Source organism: Bombus pyrosoma, linkage group LG5 (genome assembly GCF_014825855.1).
Source record: "Bombus pyrosoma isolate SC7728 linkage group LG5, ASM1482585v1, whole genome shotgun sequence".
Taxonomy (NCBI): domain Eukaryota; kingdom Metazoa; phylum Arthropoda; class Insecta; order Hymenoptera; family Apidae; genus Bombus; species Bombus pyrosoma.
Window position 1 is genome coordinate 5843196 of NC_057774.1, and position 15734 is coordinate 5858929.

At 49.1% G+C, this 15734-nt stretch overlaps 1 protein-coding gene across 5 annotated transcripts in view; it reads left to right on the forward strand.

The window, feature by feature from the left end:
- The window catches only part of LOC122567424, a 230615-nt gene that overhangs the window by 136689 nt on the left and 78192 nt on the right, over window positions 1-15734 (forward strand). Inside the window, exon 1 of one of the 5 annotated variants that reach the window (XM_043725905.1) lies at window positions 3903-4018. The exons of the other annotated variants lie outside the window; for them this stretch is intronic. The gene's annotated coding sequence lies outside the window, so the exon portion shown is untranslated. Of the gene's footprint in view, window positions 1-3902; window positions 4019-15734 lie in introns of those variants that run through there. 5 annotated transcript variants of the gene reach the window in all.

Below are 15734 nucleotides of genomic sequence, written 5' to 3' on the forward strand. Positions count from 1 at the left end.
CCACTTCCTCTTCCTCCGAGCCACCCTCGGACAATCTAAGGAGAAGCGTGTCTGCTGTTCTCGCGGCGCGCCAACAGACTCGACTTTTCTCTCCGACGACCCGTACGATCGATCGGCTTACTCTACCGATTGACCAGTTTGTTTGCTTTCGTTAATTCGTCGAGCCACGTACGACCAGTAAAGCCTCGCCGAAAATGCAGAGCACGTTGACCGCGCGTGGCTTCTCATGACGAAAGCGCCACTTGACCGGTTCACGGATTAAATCGTTTCGCCGTCAACATCGGCTACTCGATTTCCGCGACGTTGCAACATCTTCAACTCGCGTGTATGATAAAAGTAACTTCAGAATCGCTGTAAAAGGTAGCAACGATGAAAAAATACGGCCTTAAGTCGTTAAAAATGCCAAAGTGGTCTCTACCTCTTGGAAACTTAATTTTCTGAAACACTTCGCCGCTAGGCAAACACGTCATTCCAAACAATACGGTGGAATAACTGACGAAGCGCGTTCACGAACGCTGTTGCTGGAAAGTGTGGCCAGTTCTACGTTCCGAGAGGTGCTCTTCCCTCACGGAAGGGGATTAAACTGGTGTCTCTGTTCCACCTGGGTCTCGTGCAGCCTGTCCTTGAAGACGAAGTCCGTGACTCAGTCGAGTTTCCGCGAAGTTCAACCGACGACCTTCCCCGATGGACGAGTTGTCCAGAAGTAGACGCGGCGGACAGATACTCATCGTTCATCCACGGCGTATGAATAACGTAGAAGTTTGCTCAGTGTGGAGGGAAGGCGGACGGGGATCGAGGAAAGGACGGAACTGAACGCGGGCCACGTAACTTTCATACATAAGTAAGCGAGACAGGACTATGAGGCCAGCGATCTCCGGCGGAGTTTTAGTTTGCGCTGCAGTATTTTCTACGGGAAAGTGGCAGACGCCCCTGTTCTTCGCCAGCGGTCTTAGCTCGACGCCGTCATCCGTGAAAATATCAAACACCGAGAGACGGAAATGCTCTGACACGGCCGTTCTTCCTTCTTGATCTTAATAACATTTTTCTACCGATCATAACCGCCATCTTTAGTGGAACGCTTCACCGTGATTGCACAGGCGATTCTTCTTCGCTTTGTCAGAAATATCCCAGAAACGAACGCCGCAGCTCTCTTCTATCCTGTCTAGAGCAGGCTGCATGATGCTGTTCCTCCGTGACTGTTGCACGCAACAGAAATGTAAACATCGGCCTAATATCGTACGAGCGCAGCCGTGTTCGCGTCGACGTATGCACATCGTGGCCTACCTGTCCACAGATAAGGCGCGTATATTCACCGTGAAGCGCGTACGTCTTCCTTCCGCGGAAAGAAGATCCTAGCGGCTCTAGCCAGCCAGCTTCTAAGGAGGACAATGGGATTAGCGTTCGTTCGCACTGTACCTCTCGTGTCCGTCCTTCGAGAAAGTCAAGAACGTCCGCTTCCAAGAGCTCGTACCTCAAGGTCTCTCGGTGTGTTTCTTTGAGAAACGTCTCCTACCTCATCTTCTTCCAGGATCTTCTTCCGAATGAATTTTTCATAACAAAGAATCACGTGCATCTTAATAACTTCTGTCGCTTTGTGTTAAGATCTTTTATTACGAAAGTTAAAGGAGTTGAAAGACAAACTATCCTCGTCGATTAATCATCCCTGCCCCCGCCCGCAGACGATTTACGTATCGTTACGGTTTCGGGTCCATTTATTTCACAAACTTTCCAGAGGAAATCTTACGCCGGGCCATAGAGCGCGATTAATCCGAGCACTCGTGTCACAAGTTCGTAGTCCACGTACATAGCAGACACGCATACGCACGTTCCGACAATACGCGTTGGTCCGTCGGGTTATTACAACGACGTAACACCGATATCTCCGCGGAATTTCAAACAACCCTAGGGCTCGATGCACGCTAGGTGCGAGCACCATGCTCGCGTACGTACGTCGACCGAGGCAAGAGGTTTCCTTTGAAAACAGAAGGAACAATCTCTAGTACCTAGTAATTCGTTATCACGCAATCTCGGATCTGTGGAAGCTGCGAATTCGTTGTCGTGGTTTCTCCAGTGGATGATACGTTGTAGCTGGAGATAGTAGAAAGAAGATTCTGTGTTTACGAACGGGGAATCTGCTCGGCGCGGCAAATAACAACGAGGAAGTTAGAGAAAAAGAGGAGGTGGAATGAAACTCGTTGACCCTTTATCGCGATAAGAGTCGGAAAAAGATGATTAGACGGGAAATTGGAAGTTGGTGGACGACGGAACGCGCGAAGTTTCTTCGGTTCGAAAGATGGAAAAGTCGCTGGTGTTATTTATAGCGAAATTTAGTCGCGGAATCTAGCTGCAGCTGCATACTACGGCAACGCAAGAATAATATCTTGATTTATTCCGACGACGCGATGGGTCTACGGCGCGAGCAAACCGAAGAAAAACGGAGGACCAGATGCCGGTTCGGAAAATCCTCGACTTTCCGCTACTTTTGTCGCAATAAACTTTTTCTCCAATCGACCGGCAACGGTGGGAGGATCGAGCGAACCGTAATTTTAGCCACAAATTTGTCTCGAGGTTGTCTGAAAATATGAATGCACGCGGTGGAAGCGTTTCAAGCGAAAATTGAAACATGTTTGTTCGATTAGGAGCATCCTCGATAAAATAGAAGAAAACGAAGTGACAAAAGATTCAGCGTGCACCACGAACTTTTATTCGAACCAGAAGCATCGACGTAAAACTCTCCTTATTCCTGACAGGGTACTTACTCAAAGCCCTCGAAGAATAGGAAGAAAGTCTGGAAATGGGATAGCCAAGGTGATAGGCGTTATTTCTCGATGTCGCAGATTAGACTGACAAAGTCGTCGAAATGCGAATAACTTCGTCTCTCTCACTGTCTCTTTGCTCGATAAGAAGCTTCCTTCGGTCTATCGAACGACCGCGCGATTTTATGCACGCGTTCTCGAGCCACTTGAAATTCCAAAGGAAACGAGTGAAAATTGCAAAAGAATAACTCGATTAATTGCTCGTCTCCTGTTATGTCCGAACAAACTTCTTCGCGATTGTTATTGCCACGGAACGTCTATCTCCGAGGTCGGAGAGGAAAGAAAACCTCGGAGACAAAGCTCGATGGAAAGAACAGGCTCTTGCACGTGCATCTTTAAATTTCCCTTCGCGTTCCGTCGACTACGAATGAACCTCCCATTTGCAAATACCGACTCTGCCGCCGATACAACGTCTTTCTGTTACGTCTCCTCCAGGTCGTTTGTTTTTTTTTTTTTTTTTCTTGCTCCTAGACAATGCAATGTCTCTCCTTTGACGAGTAGGAGGCGCGTCCTCGAGCCTGTACCAGGCAACGGTTTCCTCGATTTCGAATCGATGAACGGTAAACGGAATTTTCTGGTTTGGAAGAAAAGATTTGTGGCTCGTGTGGCGAAAACGCGTCGCAACGCCATCAAACTGCGAAACCGCTGTATCCGATTATTATCGTTCCAAGAGATACGAATGGAGACTAGTTGTGACACGGTAGCTATCGTGTTAGCCGTATCGGTGCGCCTCGAAGAAGGCTAAGTTGCCCGACTGGCCGGGGTCGGGGTCACTGACTGAAAGATAGACGTGGCCCGGAGCCACGCGACAACCATATACCCCGGTTCGTGTTTACCGTGTGTCCAAGTCTCGCACGCTCCTGTCGAGCGTGGCTAGCAAACCGCCCGCAGACTATGCTGAATTAACTAACGTTGCCTCTGATATTCCTGTCTGCGGAACTCTCGAGTACATACTCGTTGCCGACGTCGTGATCGAACGATGATTTGCTCATGGTCGAGTCCCTTACACATGCATTTTCCCGTGAATATTGTTACGGTAACGTTCCACGTTGCCTCAAGTGTTTGCAGATCTTCGCGAAACATTAATAAGCTTCGTGTTAATCCGTGACGATCGTTACGATAAATAACGCAACGGTGTTCTTTTATGTTTCAGGTAAGCGAAAGCGGAGATCTGACGAGTTCCGCTGCCAAGTACGTGTCGAGTAAGTAACTGTCGAAGACGCGACAAGCGAAAAGGCGCGAGAGCGTATTAAATTCGCGTGGGAGGACCAAACGGGTATCATGCAACAGACACCGGTTATTAATGGACCGCGTAACTGGTAGAACGCGATCGGTCGTACGGCGATCTATCGTACGATAGAAGGGAGAAACGAAGCGTGTAATTATTCCGACCAGCGATTCGTAGCGAGATCGCTAGCTCTCTAATGCTTTAATAAAGACAAGGCGTGACGTTCCCCTTGTCTCTGCCACGAGGAAACATCTTATTTTAGGAAACGATGCCATGTGGTAAACCGGTCGGCCCCCGGGATATCCCACTTATTCTCCTTCTGCATGAAGACATTAACACGCGAAACCGGTGATTACCAGACTAGACAGCCGGTGCTGAAACAGAAAGAACCAATCGGGGGATCGTGCAAACGCGACACCGATACTCGTCGCATTGCCGTTGATAATACCATTCGTCGTTGCATTGCGTGGCCCACGATCGACTAGGGTGTGCCTATGATCGGAACTCACGCAACACGGGTATTTATTAAAGCTACCCTTAGCCTCCACCCCCTTCTGCTCGCGTCGTTTCCTCGAAAAGCGAACAATTTCGATACCATGCTGTGGAAACCGTGACTCGGTTGAATCGTGTCTCCGAGCAAACTCTATGTGTTCGTCTCTTTTCATCTTCTTCGTGTTGCGCTGTATGTAGTTGAGTTAGCGGACGGTTCGCGTGCGTACGAGCACGGTATCGAGAGTAATTAAGCGATTATCTCATCCGGTGTAGACGCATCGCGCCGTAGCATCGCGTTCCAATTGCGGACAAAGACCAATAAAGGCTACGTTTTTGTTCCGGCCGTTCCTCCCGGTGCCGACCTACGCGATGCTTACTAGCCACGTTCGTCCGACTCTCTTTCTCTTTTTCTCTCTTACGCCTTCGCGTTTCACTCCGCCCTTATCTCCTCTCTCTCTTTCTGCGGTTCGGTTTATCCTTTCTATTTTCTACCCTGCACGACTGCTTTCAAACTAGACCTCTCTGCGGATTCTAATTCCTTTTTTACGCGGCTCCCTCCATGCGGACGAAGATAACGCCATGACCACGCTGCTGGCTGTAACGAATTACAACGCCGGAAAGAAATATTATTTCTGCCGCGGAAACGTCCATGCCGGAATTCCAATTACCGGCCAGCGTTATTATTGTATTTTACTAGGCTCGCGCGCGTTCCCCGGACCAAACTCGGACCTGAACCACGAAAATTCTCCAATTTTTCCTTCGACGACCGAAACGCCGCCGCTTCGTGCGTAAACATTCCCGATAGAATTAATATTCTGCGAAAAGTTTGTTTTCGAGAGCAGTCTGCGAAAGTAGACCTGCTTCGCGTACCCTTTCCTGGCAATTTTGCCCGCGAGATTCTCACACCCTCGTTGAAAAGTACATTAATTTCGGAATATGTTTTTTTTTTTTTTCGTCGTCTGAAAAAACAAAAATTCGCGGAGAACATTATCGTTGCACGAGCGTGCGTATTATTTCGATATTTACGCACGTAAAAAATGTTACACAGCTTGTCCGTAAACAGGGAGCAACGCAGCAACGCTGCGTTCCTATGTTTATCGCATTCTACACACTGCAACTCTTGGCGAGGATAAAGGGCGAGAGAGGATAACCCTCTTCGGGCGATTCTCGAAAATATGACACAGGACGCATAAATTTTCGCTAACCACCGTGCTCGAAACACAATTTCTCGTGGTTTATCGTTGCGGAAGAGCGACGCAAGAATACATCCAGTCCTATAGCTATCTAGCTCTTGCTATGTATACAAAGTCGGACGAGATAGGATCGGAATTTTTTCCGAAAAACAATGTGAAACGCGTTTTCACCGTAATTGTGGGTTAACCGGTCGCGTGCAAGTCCGTGCTCGAGATCGCTCGCAGCCATATCGTGTCGTTTAAGCGAGAGATACGTCTTCTAGCGATACCTCGGACAACGTAGGGTCTCGAGAAGCCCATTAAAATTTTTCTGACCGGACGCCGATGACGAGGCGTCCGTAGGACAAAGAAAAATCGGTATCGAAGACGAGGTGAAGCGTGGAACAACAGACGCTCTACTCTCGCCTCCTTTATCTCCGACATCTCGCTTCCGAGAGACTTTCTCCGCCTATTCGCGGCCTGGTGCTACCGATCCGTTGCTTTCGATCCGAGATACACTCCGACAAATTACAGCTTGCCCCGAGCTGCAGGCCAGGAACAGTCAACGTCGAACCTGATAATGTCATTATCGCGTTACGGCAATTCCCCGATTTTTACCTCGTCACGAAAACGATCGGTCATGGTCCCGGCTAGACGATGAACCTGGAAACTAGAATTTTCTCATTTCTCCGCGGTACCTCCTTTTGGACACGCCTACTTCTGGGATAACGTGTTACTTCTAACTGTTACCTTCTTTCAACATCGACCACTTTTCCTTTTGAGAAATTGGCTCTAAACACAAGGTTGCGTCGATTATCCCGTGGCAGACACGCTTGAAATCGCATAAACGCGCTCCACGGGATGTACAATATGATATAGAATTTTATTCGCAACACTTGCAAATTAACAGTTCTTTATTCCGACAAATTGTGTTGATTTGGACGCGCCTAGAGAACACAACAGCCAGCCAGAATTTTAGTGACAGCAAGTTTTTATTATTATTTATTTAAATTTTTACAATTTGTCCAGTAGGACATTTGGTAAAATATTATAGCTGTAAATTTAGCGACAGCAAGTGAAAATATTTTTCGTCTAGGCGCGTCACCTGCCCGAACTAACCGAGAAAGCGGAAAGCATCGGATCTGTCGGAAAGAATAGACGCGGGACCGAACGTAGGAAACACGAAACGCGCGGAACTTGCAGGAAGCGGGAAATCTCATCGATTAAATCTGTTCGTTATTAATCGAGCGTGCTGTGACTGGCTCGCTCGCTGGTCAATGTTCGGTCCGTTCGGAGCGTCCTTCCTGAAAGGAATCGGCGTATCCGTGTGAACTTCCTTCCGATCGTGTGCAGCAGCTCGTCAACGATAGAACGAGATCCGAGTAACGAAAGGTCGAACGCGTCCGCTGGTCGACGGCAGACAAGGAAAGAGCTGGCGAGGACAGCAGGTCGAAGAGAAAAGTCAGGCAACCGGGAAGAAACGACGACAGGGACGGTAGGACGAAGAGAGAAAGAGAAGCGAGATCTAGTACGCCCGCCATATGTCACGGGGTCCTTACGTAGGTATCCTGCACGGTATCTTATCTTCCGCTTATGGCCGCGAGAGTAATCCGAGCGGAAGACAAACGCGTACGAAATAAAATCCAGACCGGTTCGGACCAACGGAACGAGACTTCCTTACCTTCTGTTACCTCTTGGCCTGACGAGAAAAGGGAAACGTTGCCGTCCGTTTCGAAACTACCGCTTCCTAGTCGGAATTACGAGTCCCCGGCGCTCTGTCGACCCGATGACACTCGGATACTCGAAAGTCGTCCAGGAATTCCTCGGAAAGAAATCGCGGAACACGATCTTTCTGGAGTGAAAATACGTGCGGTCCTCTATCGATAAAGTTCACGTGTTATATGTTCGACCTGAACGCTGTCTCGTAACGTGTCTCCAAGTTTACTTACTCTTCACATTCACATTCTATTCTTTGATTTTCACTTCTTAGTTTACCGAATCGTTTACCATCTATTGCGAAGTTTAGAATTTCTACTAATTAAACCGTCGTGCATCACATACTAGATACTAGATACATATCGCACGACACCATCTAACCCGAATATCAAGCATTCTGTAAGTCGTGCAACGTGTGAACGTCTGAGTACCTTTCTCCCGAACTCTAGCTCCCAGCAACATCGTTCTCCAGGATAGTCCTCGACGATACAAATTATCGTGCTCCGTACAATTCTCACACGAACCAGGAATTACGAAGTAAAACGAGATCGAGCCAGGATAAACGAGACTTCTTGGAAGCGTCGCGTCGACCCAGGACCGGTTGAACCAATTCGTACAATCTCGGCCGCCAAATCTGAACCCGTGATAACCATACGCATCGTGTGGAATACGAAAACACGAAGAAACCTCTTCCCTAACTTCCGTTATGGGTTACGACACTTTTCAAAGAGCGAGACGCGTCTTTCCCTGGCCGGCTAACGAGAACAGGATGTTATCGGTGCATCTCATTAGCAGGAGCAGGCAGAGAAGAGTTGGTCTGGTTGTTGTTCGAAATTTGTGCAGCCGACACCTGTTCCTGTCAAGGAAGCCGTAGCTACGAACTTTCCACGCGTCGCTCGTTTCGCCTCCGCTCTCTCGGTTTCAAACCGCAGCCTGTCGAGGACAGTCGAGTAATTAGCGGGCCGAACAACTCGAGGAACACCAGGTCTTTAACGCGTGGCCGATCGATTACTACTCCGTGACCGTCACTTTCTCGGAGACCCGGTGAAAAACTGCCAGGTCTCCCGATGACGCTGCGGCAAACTACCCAAAACGTAGACAGAGTTACACGGAGCGAACAAACGTCCACTGAAATACGCTACCAATTCCATTGTAAGTCGTTGGATCTTCTTCTCGCTTTCCTCTCAACGATATTGGTTAAGGTTCGTATTTCGTCGCGGAACGATGCCGCAAAAGAAAACTGTCCGCTCCTTTGTACTCTTTCTCAAAGAAATCCTCATTGGGCGAATTATGCGTGAAACAGTGAGGCGTTGATATTGTATGAGAATGGCGATTGGTGAGTGGCTGGCTACGGAGGAGAGCGAAGGACAGTATCACGGTGGAGTGTCCTCGATGGAAGATTCTTTGGGAATCAACGAGTCGCACGTGCACGCGCGGCCAGTTCTCCTCGGTCGCCAATGACCAGGAAGAAAATTACAAATATCTGACCAGCAGGAACTCGGGAACGTGCTTCTCGCCCGAGCCGTGGCATTATCGTTGTCGGTGTGTATACTCGGTCGGTCGCCGTGGTTCGCACGTTTTGCCCAGAGACAACGGAGAAGCACACAGAGTGTTCGTATATTCGTACTCGCACGTGCGCCTTAGACGACGACGACGATGATTCCTTTTATTATATTTTTCCTCTCCCTGCGCTGTCCCAATCTTCCTCGCGCGTTTCATCTATCGTGGATCGACATGATATTAGATATGATTTAATTAAACGAACCATCGCACCGCCGAGAAAATTGGTAAGTTGCAGCGATGGTGTTTCTTCCAACGTTGCGACCTCGTTACCTGTCCGATTATACGAACAGCGAAATTGCCATCGGTCGAATGTTCTTCCCTCGTTTAGTGAGAGTTGCTTCGACTGTTCGCGCCAGGCATTTGTCTCGTCCGTTTTGAGACTGAATGCGCAACGAAATCGTTGGATTCCGTGGCGTCCCTCGATGAAAGAAACAGATGCGAAATTTATAATTACTCGGCAAACACGATAGGACGCGACATTATTTTAAACGCGAATAAAGCCATTGTGTCGCTCGGGTGTTTCAACTGGTTCGGGTAATGAGTAGGATGAGTTGGAGCTTCAGACCTGGAAATGACGGACCTATTGTTGGCGGATTGTTGGAGAAAACGTGCGCCAGATAACGGAGAAAAACTGGAAAGTTTCGTGCATCGGTGTGGTTCGTATGGAAAATCGAAAAACGGCGCGCAATCCGATCAAATCGAGTCTGTGCGACGTTGTCCGAACGGTCGATCGATTCGGTCGAAAACGAAATTCGGTGTATCCGAACTCGTGATTTCGGTGGACGTTCTAAAAGAGAGGCGAGCCGCCACGGTCCTCGTTCATTCGCCAACCATCCAGGTTATTCCAGGGATAATAACGGTCATAAAAAATAATAGGGTTCGAGGTGAATCCTCCAACAGTCCGGATGATATTTAGAGGATCTAATGATACCGAATTTATGGGCCAGGTGTGCCGCAATCCGACGCGATTTCAGCGCGAAACACCGTGCAGAGGTACGGTCAAAAAAATAAAGCTAACGTTTGATCGCGTTTGTTTCATCTTCCATTATATAAATCACAAGCGAGTCGCGTCGTCGTAATTCAGTCCCTTTCCCTCCGTGAAGTCTTACAGACGTGACAAAAACGGAATTGTTCGCGATGGATAAGCGGTCTGTCGGTCTTACAGCGCGTGTCCTCACGTACGCGACCGGCCAATTCTTTTCGTCAGGAACGTCGAGGAGGTTGATCCAAAACCCTCGAAGAAGAGAGTTCAGAATATTAATGGCGTGGCCCGTGAAGGGTGTAGCGCACGTACCGGACGAGTTATCGCCGAAAGAAAGCGGTCGTACGTGGAAAGGTAGACTTGCTAGAAACACGAATCTTCCGAGACAGGTAGACCGGATCTCGCTCGGTTCCTTATTCTTTCGCAGGGACACGGCGTCGGCTCGTCCGTCTCGGTGTCCAAACTTACCCTTCGCGGCGTATTTGTTTCTACTCTGCATCCGTCGATGAATGAATATCTCGAAAATCCCACGGTACTTGGGAGGAGTCGAGAAAGTTGTATTTATTGCGGAATAGACTGGCCTCCGGTAATCCTTTCATAAATAACGAACTATTTACGTAAGGTTTCCGGGAAGGTGAATGGACCGGCGAGTTTCAGATTATGGCCAGCCACGGTCTTCCACGACAATGGCTGCTCGTGTTTTCCGTTTCCTGGCCCGTTCGGCGTCCGCCTTTCCTCCGGACCCTCGTCCTGGCACGAGCTTCTCCTTCGCGCGTTCGCTTATAAGGTATACGCGGTGGCCGTGGATGTGCGCGAACGCGACCAAAGAGGGAACCTTTTACGGGCTTTACCGTGGCATAAAGCGTTCGAATAGACCGGCTTGACTCGAGAGTTTCTTCCGTTTGCTCGCGTTTGCACGGTCTCGCCAAGCTCCGTGTGCATGCGATTTTATCCACGCGCACTCGTTTGTCGAGATTCAGACGAGGCTGGAATTCGACGATTCGATTCGCAGAGCGAATTCGTTGCCGGAATATATGAAAACTGGGAAACCGATGGAAGATGGACTATTTTACCGGCTGACTCAGAACGAGTGTGATCGAAATCAAACCAGCACGAAAAAATATAGGGAAATACGTAGTTTTACGAGCGAAACAATAACATGCTGTTTTCCTTTCGTGTTTTTTCGTATTCCAAAGTACAATATATGGCGAGTTACGTTGCGTAACTACGATATCCAATTTTTTCCAACAACTTCCCATTACCCGTGAATATCATATTCGCGCGATTCGTTTTATCACGCAGGAGACCACGGTATCGGGCGCATAATAACGTTCGATCGGGAGAGTATTACGTTCGCATGAGATCGGGCTACATTCTGCCCGACGCAAACTCAATATTTACCGTCCGGTTCAGCCTGGTGACTTTGGTCGGCGCAGCGTCAAGCAGCACTCGAGGACTCTTTAATTAAGTTGGATCGCCGGGATGGACAATCAACATCGAGGTTCCCGCGGTTCTCCCGTTGCTATTATGAAATTTGCCGCGAAGCCCGGGAAACTAGGTTGGCGGAACCGACAGCAACAACAGCAAGAGAGAAAGAGAGAAAGAGAGGAAGAGAGAGGAAGAGAGAGGCAAATCCCATGCTGGCCGGAGAGGAATCGCGTAACAGCGTGTACGCGCGTGCGTTTCGACTTCGGCCTTGGGAACCAGTCCACGGTTTTGTCACGCCAGCTACTTCGTTTGTTCGCCGTTTCTCTTTGGTCAGGTGCGCGTCTGTCCTCTCCTTTTGTTCTTCCGCTTGCTCACTTTTCTTCCTTTTCTTCGCTACACATCCTCGCTGGTCGCCAACCATCTTCCACGCTGCCACTCAAACGATAACTTCTTCTGCAGTTGGAGAAATCCGCTTGTTGTCAATACTGGCACGAATTCTGGAAATGACTGACAGCAGGCGAACGAGAGAACGAACGGAAGCGTAATTCGGCCAACGGTTCGAATATCACGCCGACGATAATTATGCGCGGCAAGAGCTGGCTGCAGGCTCATAAGCGGCATGTATCGACGAAATTGACCGGGATTATTCGCATATCCCGGCATTTCCAGGCCGCGTCCAGATACGAGGATATTCGATCGAACGTGTCCGCTGTTCGAGCTTTCGTCGATGATAATTGTCTGGCGTTTCGCTCAGCTCTGCATTGCTCGTTACAACGATTCATTATCGAAGGAACATGGCCGCACGGTCATTCGACGAGAACCAGAGAAACGGTTCGCTCTCGAGGAAGAATTAAACGAAATAGAGTCGCTGCTTCTCCGGATAGAAGGATAGACGAGCGATAGATTAAACGATCGTTTAGCAAGCTGACGCGAGGTTCGGATGAAGGAAGCCGCCAGGGTGGCGGAGAGATACCCGAAAAGCCGGGATCCGATACGAGCCACGAAAGGTGACGGCCCGGCTGGAAGGTGCCAGGACCTCAAGCTGAGAGCATAATGAGCGACCGGCGAGTAATGAAGACCGCTCAATCTCCTCTCGGAGCCGCGTGCTGTCTCTTCAAAGAACATAGTCCCGTTCCCTTAACTCCGATCTCGACCGCTAATCCGTTTAATCTCCGGATAATTAATGACCGTAACGCTTTAATAATTCTTGGCCTCCTACGGCAAACGTGGTAAGCTACACCGTTTACGTCGAGTCCCGCGAATCCAATCCAGCAAGTAACGTGCTACGAGCTTCTTCGAATACGAATTAACGTTCGAACAAAGCTTGTCATAGCGGTCGACATTAATTTGCATTTTCTCGCAACTACATACAGAATAGTCAGCTTTCGATGTTTCCTCTACATCTGTTCTATGGCTGAAGAAGCTCGAGTTTTGGATGCAGGTGTTTTCAACGTTTCCTCCGGACACGACGCAAAGGGGACATCGAAGCAGGCCCCTGTCATCGTCCCAGGAAGCCGTTTACCGCTCACAGTTTACACAGGATTTTCGAACGAGACGGCTTTATCCATGTACAAGACGCGTTTACACCGACGCCGTTGTATGGGGACGTGTTTGTAGACGAGGACCCTGCCTAAATGCACTCCGAAATGTTTGCGCAGACTCTGTTGTGGTCTTTTACGATGAATTTCTGTATATGCAAATACGACAGCCCGCGTGGTAGCCGAATAAACGAGAGGCCCTGCGAGCCTCCTGGAACGAGAGCGTTATTTCCATCCGACCTGGACGACGCCAAGTCGTTTATTACGAGCCGAATCCGGCACTCTTGTTCGCGTTACGAAACGCTGATTCTTGATCGCTTTCGACGGATAACGAGGATTCGCCGTAGCATTTTGAAGCTAACGCAACTGTTCCTTGGCTATCAAAATGCAGATCGAGAAAACGACGAACAGACGTGTACATGTAAATGAACGATATCCCGATACGTGGCAAGGATACGCTTTCTCCTAGAATCGTTTAAAAGGTGAAATAATCAGACAGCGAAGGAAAAAATGTGCCAGTGAACGCAAAAGACAAGGAGCCTACTGGTAAAACAAAGTACACGTACGTGTAGACTGAAGGAGGTGCGCGTCTTTCGCGAGTCGACGTATTTCAACAATACAAATCTGAGGGAGTTAGAGCGAAGCGAATATAGGCATCGGAGTGGATCGAACGAGCCGGCATACCTGACCACCAATTATCTCCGCGTCTCACCCAACTGTTCGCCTCGCTGCCTCTTGTTTTTCGAACGTTTTAGCGGACCTCCACGGTCAAACACCGGCCTGCGAAGATAATTCAGATATCATCCCTTCGATATATCTGGCAATCCCGGTGAACGAGGATCGACCCGTCGACGGTCGAACGAGGGGATGCCTTAGGGGCTCGCGTGCCAACTGACGTCTCCCAAAGCGGACCAGATTATAAACTGGGGATCGCGGACCAACCCCGAGTGCGAGTAGGACCACTGCATCAGTAGCCTTGCTGGAAAAACAAAGAGGGAGGAGCATGGTGCGAGACCGAGCCTGAGATAAACAGGTTTTCCGTACGAAACTGGGAATTCCGAGACGAATTCGGGGCGACTGGAGAAAGAAGGCGAGCAAGATAAACGCGCGAGAGAGGCAGAAGGCCTCTTTTTCTTGCCAGGAGCCTCCGGTCCCAAACCCCGGAGCTACGGCCGAGGGATTAAAGCGTTAAGAGAGCACACCGATGCCAGTGACGGCGAGGCGCGAAGCCTCGCACGCTCGAATCGATCTTCAGGGATTTCTCCTGCGTGGCAGAGCTCCGGTGTCCTCGATCATGGGGACGAGACGGGCTCTCGAACTCGGATTCACCGAGTGGATGGGCTTCTTCACGGCCGATTAAGTAGCGACGCTCGTGTATCGAACGAGTCGGCGGAAAGCTTCGTGGAAATTTCAACGTTGATCGCAGCTTTCGAGTCGACAGATTCTTCACGCGCGTTTCCCATCCTGATGATTCTTGACGAAAAAATTTGCCAACTGTGATAGAATGAACAAGGAGGGAGGACACGGAAGGAAAAATTCCGCACTGCGTAAACGCTCGATCGTGGGAGCTCGTTTAAGCGAGGATTTAGTTGCTTGTTAGCTTTCTAAATAACGTGTGGCAAAGGTTTGAGCGAGAAGCGGCGCGCGGTAGGCGTGCAAGAACGATGGTCCAATTAAGGATGTGCTGCCGGTTACTTTCGGTTAATCCGAGTGAAGAGCGATCTCCGGACCGAAACTCTTAACTTCTAGAAAACTTTCCGGTTTCATCGCCCGGCGAAACTCTACCGCTTCTCCTCCCAGCCGCGAAAGCCACGAATTACCCACGGTCGTTCGGTGTGTACCCGCGGCAGAATCTCCTCGCGACGCCTGGCATCTTTAATTAAACGTAGCTTTAATCGTTACACCTTCGAGTTTCGTTACACCGTTGAGTCCAACAAAGTGCGCGACTATAAACGTTCTTTCGTTGCAAAGACTAGTCTGTGGCTACAGCGGATGCATAATTGGCGTTCTAACGAATAAGACGCGTCTGAATAGCACGCATTCATAGAAATCTATTACGTGATCAATTCTAGAAAAACTGAAACTAAATTTTATTCGTTGTCGTTGTCAGCGTCCTTTTTTTATTCAGTACGACGTCATCGCTTGAGATATACTTTCAAGACCTACCACCGATTCGTTGATCATTCATGTTTAGGACCTTGGTGGACGTATATAAACGTTCACTGGAAATCTCGTCATTGTTGGCTACATAGTCTGTACGTTCAATAAAAATACAATCGTGGAAGAATATATTTTCTTATCGCGTAAATTTAGAGCCGTGTGTGCGTATATGTCGCTGCTTTGACGTATCAAATTCGACAATACGTTGCATACGTTGGCTACAACCGTAGCCGAAACCGGGCCTCCAATAAATGCTGACGTTTCAGCTTCCAGCCTTCAGACTACCCTAAACTATAATACGTAGGCAGTAACAAGGGCCGCAAGTATTGTTGCACGGTCGACCATCGATTAGGCCTCCGGATACGACGTGCAACTGTGACGAAATCGTCTGGACTCGGTCAACCAGCTTGCCAGAAGACTCGCACATCCGAAAACGGATATGGAGCCAGCTAGTGACTGGCAAGCGTTACGAACTCACGGGAGTGCGGATGCGCGATTTCGTCTCGAAATCCAAAAGCATTGTTCTCCGTGTTCCGGCACCCCGTTGAGGCACTCATCGCGTCCAAAGCTCTCCAAGACGTCCTCCGGACTCTGACTGATGGATTTATGAATTTACGGTCACCCCGATCCACAGGGGGT